Source organism: Rhinolophus sinicus, linkage group LG06 (assembly GCF_036562045.2).
Source record: "Rhinolophus sinicus isolate RSC01 linkage group LG06, ASM3656204v1, whole genome shotgun sequence".
Classification (NCBI taxonomy): Eukaryota; Metazoa; Chordata; class Mammalia; order Chiroptera; family Rhinolophidae; genus Rhinolophus; species Rhinolophus sinicus.
This window is the reverse complement of record NC_133756.1, coordinates 133,088,569-133,098,538: the sequence shown is the minus strand read 5'-3', so window position 1 is coordinate 133,098,538 and position 9,970 is coordinate 133,088,569.

Here is a 9,970-nt window from a genome sequence, read left to right as displayed (position 1 = left end):
ACTCGGGATTGTGCCACTCAGTTCTGCCACTCTGACAGATTTTAAGTTTGCCCCCTAGCCCCCACCTCCTGGTGTGCAGTTCATACCCTTGTGTGACCCCCTGCCCTTGAGTGTGGGCAGGACCTATGAATCCCTTTTAACCGATAGAGTAGAGGTGATGGGATGTGTGGGATTATAGGTACACAATTACATGCCTGTCTTGCTGGAGTCTCTCCCTTGCTGCCTTTGAGCAACCCAACTGGCCATGTTGGGGAACCCAACACAGCAAGGGACTGTAGGCAGCCTCTTGAAGCTGAGGGCAGCCTGCAGCCAACAACCAGCAAGAAACTAAAGTCCTCAGTGCTACCTACAAATTGCAAGGAACTGCATTCTGCCAACAGCCTGAGTGAGCGTGCAAGTGGATCTTTCTTCAGTAGGGTTTCAGATGATATCATCACCCTACCTGACACCTTGATTACAGCCCGATGAGACCCTAAGCTAAGCTTTCCCCAGATTCCTGACTCACAAGGAACTGTGAGATAATAAATTTGTGTTGTTTTAAGATGCTCAATCTGTGGTAATACTGTTATGCAGCAATAAAGAACTAATACAACCATTATAATACAGCGACACATTATCACTAGCGGAACAACTAACCCACTAGTGCTCCTGTCTTCTTCCAGTTTGTCTTATTATTGTTCATGGTTTTATAGGCACTCATAGAGGCAAACATCACGGGGACATGGCAACATCACGGGGACATGGCAACCCCAAAGGTTTTCATGGGAGAAGCACTGTCCATTTTTAAAGCTGGAAGCAACTGTAAAGATGCCGGGTAATAGCACAGTAGTGGACAAAGTTATATGTCCAGCATGCAAATTCTTTTTTCAAGCTGTCTTCTGATTTCCTCTTAAGGAATTACTGAATGGAGCCCTGTGGACCGTAACTGGGGCCCCCACTCATCTCTATGGCAAGGGTGGCCTTGTCACCCAGGCGAGGCCCACCTCCCTAGAATTTGATGTTCCATTTTATCCTAGCAGTGAGCTTCTCTCCACTCTAACCCTACTGCAAGGGTTCCTGCCTCGCAGCGTCTGGAAAGGCCATGGCACCCGCCTGTGTTCAAACCTGATTTTCAGCCATCCGCTGATTCTGTGGGCCTTTGCTACCCTTCCAGTAAGTTTCTTTTGCTTGGAGTTGTCAGTCATTTCTGAGCCTGGTAACCAAAGGACTCTCAACAAATCACGGAGGGAAACCCAGAACCAAGGCTTCCCAATTCCATACCTGTTAGTCTCTGTTTCGTGGGCCTGGTGAAATCCAGCCATAGAGGGAATAGGCAAACACCTTAAGAAATGCTTATCTCCCCAGTACATGCAAGCAACTCACCTAGGTTCAAGTGAATGCAAAGTGTCATTTTAAATACCTGAAAGGGAAATTATGGAAATAAGAGGCACAAGGAACTTAGGAAACTAAAACAATAGAATTCGATGCAAAAATAAATAAATAACTTGAAACCCAGCTTTAAAACAAGTCCCCTCAGCCTTGTCCTTTTCAAGTGATTAGTGTTCCTGCAGATAAAGGATAAAGAGAATTTTAAAACTTAAGCCGATAAGCTGTCTGAACGATCCTATTAATGATATAGCAGATTGTGGGTTGACTGCAGATTCTTTACAGTATTTATCACCACCTGGTAGTTTTCAAATCTTGAGGGCCTATAATACGAGATAAGCTGAAAGGAAAGGTGTCATTATTATAGGTTAAAAAAATATATCAATCTTTTATTTAACTTCTAAAGAAGTGGTTTTACATCTCAATTTCCTATTTGGGTGCATTTAAGGTCAATTACTTGCTCAATTGCTTCTGTAACTAAACGTGGACTTGTCATGATTGCCAACATTTTGTAGAAAAATATAGGTAGGGATTATCCATGTCCTCCAACAGTCAAGGAATTAGCTGCATTTTTGAAAGGCTACAAGAGAATGTTCTACCTTCCATGACTTGAGCTCAGAGTGATTTACCCTGTATATACTGAAGTCTATTTTTTAAATAGTTATTTAATTTTTACCATATACACAAGGTATGATCAAACAATATGGTGAATGTTTAAATTTTAAAAACTTATTACAGTAAAAGACACATTGCCATTAATCCCCCTAAAAATACTCCTCACTTCAAACACACTTATCCCATTGTTCTTGCAGTTCTGGAAGTCCTCTTTAGTGAGTATCTTTAGTTGCGCTGTCGTGGCTGCCTCTTTGGGGAAGAGCCAGAAGTCACATGGTGACAGATTCAGTGAATAAGGTGGATGAGGACACCCTGTAATGGTTGAGAGAAATGTTTTTATTTGACAGAAATTGCCGTACCAGAAGCAATATGTGACACGGATATTTGTCATGATGGAGGATGATTGATGGCACACTTTAAAACACACCTTCTCTCAACCATAGCTCACACCCGACTGACTGCACTGAACAAGGTGAAACTTATCACACACTGTTACTAAGATTCCATGCACCACTTCCCATATTGAAGATCCCTGCCTTTCCATTGGATGGCACTTGGCAGCAGCATTCACCGTATTTTTTTATCAGAATAGAAAGGTTCCATGTCACACATCACTTGTGATATGGCAATTTCTGTCAAGTAAAAATATTATGGAGTGTCCTCATCCACCTTATTCACCACGAGATTTCTGGCTCTTCCCCAAAATCAAAATGATTCAGGACATGGAGGCAGCCACAACAGCACAACTAAAGACATTCATGAAAGAGGGTTTTCAGAACTGCTTCAGAAAGTGGCAAGAATGGTGGGATAAGTGTGTTTGAAGTGAGGGGGAGTATTTTGAGGGGGATTAATGGCAATGTGTCTTTTACTGTAATAACTTTTTAAAATTTAAACATTTACCGTATTTGTTGATCAGCACTGTTATGCAAAACAATGCCTATTATCCTACTTTGGATAATAAAAGAGTCTCTGTGTATGAATCTTCTAGAAGTTTATCCTTTATGAAAACATTTTTATTTTAGTTACTATTGATTAAAATCTTTCTAAAATGATGAAATAACTCCCCAGATTCCTAAACTTGGAATATCATTTAGCTGTTTCTTCATGTTTAGGAAACTTATGAGCACTATTGTTTTGTTAAATTCAAATTCAACAAATAATTTAGGCCATCTATGGTACTATAACTCCAGGGACTATTAAATGTGTAGATCTATATCCTTCTAAAATGAATGGCTCCAGAATATGCTTTTCAAGTTCTGTTTTTACGGTTCTGTCTCCAACTTTTGCTATCAGCTTCAACTTTCCTCTTGCCTCTGCCTTCATGATCAATCCTGCCTCTGACCAAGGAAAACTGCAGGATTCTAGAGAAACTGATGTCACCACTGTCACTTTCATAAACCCTTCTAAGTCCATAGATTTCTAACTAGTTAAGGAGTGCTCTGTTTCTCTCCTATGGGGTAAAAGCAATGGGCTTCATCTCACGTGTTTCCCTTGCCAATCAGTAGTCTTTCTCACTGTCCACACAAATCCAAACCTGTGGGTACTGGGAATCGGGGACCGTGATTAAATGCCAAGAATGCTGAATATAAATTATATACCTGCATTCATTATCAAACTCAAACACTTAGACAATAAGAACATTGGAAATATTCTGAAAAACAGACTATGTCCTAGATATAGTAGGGGAAAGGGTAAGACTTGAGAGAGGAAAAGAATAATTTTTGTTGAGCATCTACTGTCATCCTTACACACCTACTTCAAAACAATATTATGAAGTGGTTACTACTGGTCCCATTTTACGAATGAGGATGCTAACTTCAGAAAGCATAAGGAGCATGTCCAGTCACACAGTAGGTCTGCAAGTCACACAGCATATACTTCCCGAAATGCCTGGCAACAAAGCCCGTGCTGATTCCGGAACACCACACCTAGACTCCATCACACTAAAGCCGTCACATGTTTAGGCTGCTTCCAGATTGTTCATGAGAAACGAGAACAGAGCCTCAGGAGCACTAATCTGAAGGCGTGACAACTACTTCTATTTCAGGCTCTCCATCTATAGTGATTCATACCGCATCAAGTTGTTGAAGCCAGAACAAACTTTCACCAAAAAAAAAAAAAAAAAAAAAGCCTACATGTTATGGTTGTGCTTTTGAATTAGCCAAAAGAGGAATGCGTGACTTTTCTGATTGTCCAGTTGGTGACAGCTCTGATTCTCCAACTTTCCTCCAACTTTTCCTCGTAAAATTTCACTTCCCCAGCTCCTCCTGCAATTGAGCAAAGGCTTATTCCTATAAGGAATTCCTTATTCATAATTCATCATGGTCTGATTAAACCCTGACTATACAATATCATGTGTCACTTTTGAGAGGAAATGGGGTGGGGAGGGTGTTCCAGAGGGGGCCACGGGCTGTCTACTTCCCAGTGTCCAGAGAATAGATGTGCCAGCAAGTTGGCCCTTTATAAGCTGTAGGTCACTTGGTTGCCAACGTTTTCATAGCTGCAAATCCAGGAGCTAAAGCATTTTTAAGTATAAGTGCCCTTTACAAATGCATTGCATGGAACTCAGCCACTGCCCACTACAACTACCAGACCCAGCTCAGTTACAATGCCAGGAGACTCTACATCCAAGATGCCACCTGGCTCAGCTCAGACAGATGGAAAATGCATGGCTTACGAACCAAACCTGGCTGCTGGTTCCAGCTCTGACCCCCTAAATAGGCACTTAACCTCTCAGGGCTGGTTTCCTCTTCTATCATTATAGAGGTGAGCTCAAGAAAATGATCTTTGAGGTCCCGTGGGAATAAATTTTTATGAAAAGCAAATTTAAAGCTCACTAGTGATTCCTAGCACATAAGCAGGAACTGCAGTCAGCCAGCAGAATTTTGTCAACTCTATGGGAAAGGGCTAATCCTCGGGAGGAAAGGAGGCTCTTAATGAAACCGCTAATCCTCAGACTTGAGCACACAAGGCGTTCGTCCTGGCTGACACCACATAAAGCAGATTTAGAATCTATTGCTGTTATTATTGCAGGAAGTTGTGATTTCCACAAAACTAATCTTGCAGGTTGGGAATCCATTTGGTCTCCTGTTGGTTGTAATATTTTGACTTTGCCTACCAATTCCATATATTTTTTTGTCTGCTCTGTGACATTATTTGAGATGACCTATGTGATCTAGAGCTTCAGTTAAGAAATTGAGGAAAATGAATAGACTAGCACCTCACTTAACAAGCAGCTTTATGAATGGGATATTCTGAATAACACAGAGCCTGAGGATCTCAGAGTTGGAAAGGGCCTTAGAGTTCATCTCATGCAAGAGTCCCCAAACGTCTAGGTTGGACCCTACCTTTGGGCTGCCAAACCAGTGCCAGGTTGGCTATATCAGAAACCTAGAAGCATCTTCTACAGATTCTTGGGTTCCCATTCTCAGAGATGGGCCTGGGGTAGGACCCTGGAATCTGTATTTGTTTATTTGTTTCCCAGTTAATTCAAATTTGTTGCTAGGTTTGAGAATAATGATCTGAAAAAAATCATCATCCAGTATTTAAATTGTCATTACAAAACTTCTGGTGCTAATCAAGAGAGTAAGCCCATTACCACCCTCCACTCCCCCCCACACACAAACACACACACATCTCTTCCATCAATTATAACTATAACCTCTGGACAGAATACAGACGTAACTATTTGAGGACTCTGAACAGTAAACAGTAGCAAATAGATTGAGAAGGGAAGTCAAAACGTGAACAACTGTTTGGCAGTGAGCTTGGTTTTTCTTTCTTTCTTTAGCTCTTGGCTTTGATCTGAGGGTGGCCTGAGTCCTGAAACTGTGCTACAGGTTTAGACAGCAAAGAATCTGAAAGAAATCCCCTTTCCTAGCTGGAGGATCAGGAAAATGGGCTCCTAAAGCTGAAGGGTATGGGGGGCATCCCTTTCATTTTTCTATTTTTATTTTTGTTTTTTCCCCGTCCTCAATGCCGTCCCTAGTCCTGAAGCTTTAGTCCCACAGTGGCAGCAGCAGTGGGCACCGAAAACTCTGAGACAATCCATCAGTTTTCAGGAATTGGGAAAAGGAGTCTCAGTGGTTTGGAAGAGTATGGGAGGGATTCCTGTTATTTGTCTCTTTCTTGTCTTTCTTTCCGAGTGGCCCTGAGTCAACCCAGGTGCTCAGAGTCATGTGAAAGGGGCCTGGGCTAAAAACCTGAGAAAAACAATGGCTTTTAGCCAGAGGGAGTCCTGGGAGCCAGAGCGTGTCAGCATAATTCCAAGGATGAGAAAGCTGCAGAAGGAAATTCTTTAATTCTGTATGTGAACTACTGTGTTTCCCCGAAAATAAGACGTAGCCGGACAATCAGCTCTAATGCGTCTTTTGGAGCAAAAATTAATATAAGACCCATTCTTATATAATAATATAATATAATATAATATAATATAATATAATATAATATAATATAATATAATATAATATAATATAATTAATATAAGACCAGCTCTTATATTAATTTTTGCTCCAAAAGACACATTAGAGCTGATTATCCAGCTAGGCCTTATTTTCATGGAAACACGGTACCAGTAGTCTCAGATTCACCCCTGAGTTATGCATTTATAAAACAGACTCAAAGAAGAACAGAAAAGCCTTTGAGAACTAAATTATGATATAAACCACTACGCAAGTAACAGATTAACACCTGAATGAATGGTCCATGTGTTGGGCAGACACACACAGCACAACAAAAGTTTTGAAAACTGAACTGACATTGGAGTTACCACTCTTAGAAAGCAAGACACAACTTGAGGTATATGAGCCTAACCAGATACACTGTCTGCTAAGATAAACAGACAAATAAAAATTAACATTCTCCAGAGGATTTTAGTAGGACCCAAACTCTCCCAACATAATATTTGAAATTCCAGAGTACAATTCAAAATTACTTGACTTAACAAAACAGCAGAGAGAGAGAGAGAGAGAGAAATTGGACTAATTCTCAAAGGAGAAGACCATCATCAACAGATACCAAACCCAAGATTATTCAACTATTGGAATCATGATTTTAAAGTGACCATGCTCCATGAAGTAAAGGTGAGCACTCTTGAAATGAATGGAAATATAAGCATTCTCACCAGAAAAATAGAAACTATAAAAAAGAGCAAAGTGGAAATTTTAGAGCTTAAAAATAGTTTCTGAAATTAAAAGAAATTCACTGGATGAGCTCAATAGCACAACTGAAAATTAAAATTCTCCAGAGATATTTGTAGGACCCAGCATCAAAAGACAGCCCAGAAACATAACTATGCAAATGTGGTCAATTGATTCTTTTTGACAAAAGTGCAAAGGGACTTCAGTGGAGAAAGACTAGGCATTTCAGCAAGTAGTGCTAGAACAGTAGGACATCCAGACACACAAAAAAAATGAACTTCAATGTACACCTCACACCTATACAAAAATAAACTCAACATGGATAATATGCATAAATATAAAATGCAAAATTATCAAACATTTAAAAGAAAACATACGAGAAAATTTCTGTTACTTTGATTTAGGCAAAAAGTTCTTGGCTACAACCCCAAAAGCATGATTCATGAAAGACAAAATTACTAAACTGGTTTCTATCAAAATGAAAAATGTGTGAGGGGCCAGATAGCTCAGTTGGTTAGAGCGTGAGCTCTTCACAACGGGGTTGCCGGTTGGATTCCCACGTGGGCCAGTGGGCTGCGCCCTCCACAACTAGATTGAAAGTAACAAGCTGCCGTTGAGCTGCCGGATGGCTCAGTTGGTTAGAGCGCCAGCTCTTATCAACAAGGTTGCCAGTTCAATTCTGGCATGGGATGGTGGGCTGCACACCCTGCAACTCAAAATTGAAAACAGCGACTGGACTTGGACCTGAGCTGCATCCTCCACAACCAGATTGAAGGACAATGATTTGGAGCTCATGGGCCCTGGAGAAACATACTGTTCCCCCAATATTCCCTAATAAAATTAATGGGGAAAAAATAAAAATAAAAATGTGTACTCATAAAAGTTTTAAAAAATGAAAAGATCAGTGATAGACTAAGCAAAAATATTTGCAAATCACATGTCTGGCAAAGCACTTGTATCCAGAATATATAAATAATTCTCAGAAGTCACCAGTGAAAAAACAATCTAATTTTTTAAATGGGCAAAAGATGTGATTAGTCAGTTTACTAAAGAAGATATGTGGATGGCACATGAAAAGATTCTCAACATTATTGTTCATTGAGGAAATGCAAATTTAAACCACATTAAAATACCACTATTAGAATAACTATTATACAATTTTCAAAACAAAAAATTCACCGTACCAAATGCTGGTGAGGATGCAAAGAAATTGGAACTCTCATTCATTGCTGATGGGAATGCAAAATGGTACAGATGCTTTGGAAACCAATTTGACAGTTTCTCATAAAGTTAAATATGGCTTAACTTATGACCTAGAACTTCCACTCTGAGATATTCACTTCAAAACATGAAAAGTTATGTTCACACAAAAATCTGTATACAAATGTTTACAGCATATTTATTCCTATTCACTCAAAAGTGAAGACAACGGGCAGCCGGATGGCTCAGTTGGTTAGAGTGCGAGCTCTGAACAACAGGGTCGCTGGTTTGATTCCCACATGGGCCGATGAGCTGCTCCCTCCACAACTAGACTGAAGACAACGAGCTGCCACTGAGCTGCTGGAGGGGTGGCCGGATGGCTCAGTTGGTTAGAGTGTGAACTCTGAACAACAAGGTTGCTGGTTCAATTCCTGCATAGGATGGTGGGCTGCGCCCCCTGCAACTAAAGATTGAAAACGGAGACTGGACTTGGAGCTGAGCTGCGCCCTCCACAACTAGATTGAAGGACAATGACTTGGAGCTGATGGCCTCTGGGAAAACACTGTTCCTGAAAAATAAATTTTTTAAAAAAGTAAAGACAACATTTATTCTGTTTGGTGCTCTCTCAGCTTCCTGGATCTCTGGTTTGTATCTAACATTAATTTTGGCAAATTCACAGTTATGACTGCTTCAAATATTTCTTCGGCTCCCTTTTCTCTCCTAGTATTTGCATTGTGTGTAAGTTGCATCTTTTGTAGTTGTCCCACAGGTCTTGGATATCCTTTTCCATTGTTTTCAGTCTCTTTTCTCTTTGCTTTTCCGTTTTAGAAATTTCTATTGACATATCCTCATGCTCACTGATTCTTTCTTCATGAATTCTTCAAAGGCATTCTTTGTTTCTAGTACCATGTTTGATTTCTAGTATGTCTTTTTAATTCTTTCTTAGAATTTCCATTTCTCTGCTTATATTACCTGTTCTTGCATTTTATTTACATTTTCCATTAAAGCGTTTAACATATTAACCATAGTTGTTTTAAATTCCTGGACTGGTAATTCCAACATCTTTGCCATATCTAAGTCTGGCTCTCTCTTCAAAGTCTCTTTTTCACCTATTAACTTGCCTTGTATTTTTTGGTGAAAGCTGGATATGAGGCACTGGGTAAAGAAACCCAGTACTGGTTCCCATGGAGTTTATACTCATGGTTTCTGCTCCAGTAAATTGTGATTCTCTCTATCCACCTGTTTGTCTCTCCAATTTTGGGGACAGCAATTTGTCCTGTGATCTCAATTTCTCTGACACATATAAGAAAAGTTGGTTTTCAGTTTGTTCAGCTTTTTACTTGTTATTAGAATGGAGTAATGACTTCCAACCTCCTCATATGCCAGAATGGAAACCAGAAGTCCCTCACATATTCTTTTTATTATTGTTATTATTATTATTATTATTAGTTTCAAGTGTACAAAACAATGTAAAGTTAGACATTTCACCCCTCACATATTCTTTAATTGGTGAATGGATGGACACTTAGTAGGTCTATATAATGGAACGTTACTCGGCAATAAAAAGGAACAGACCATGGCTGAGTCAACGACATGGATGAATTGCAAACACACTATGCTAAGGGAAAGAAACTTGATTCAAAAGGCTGGAT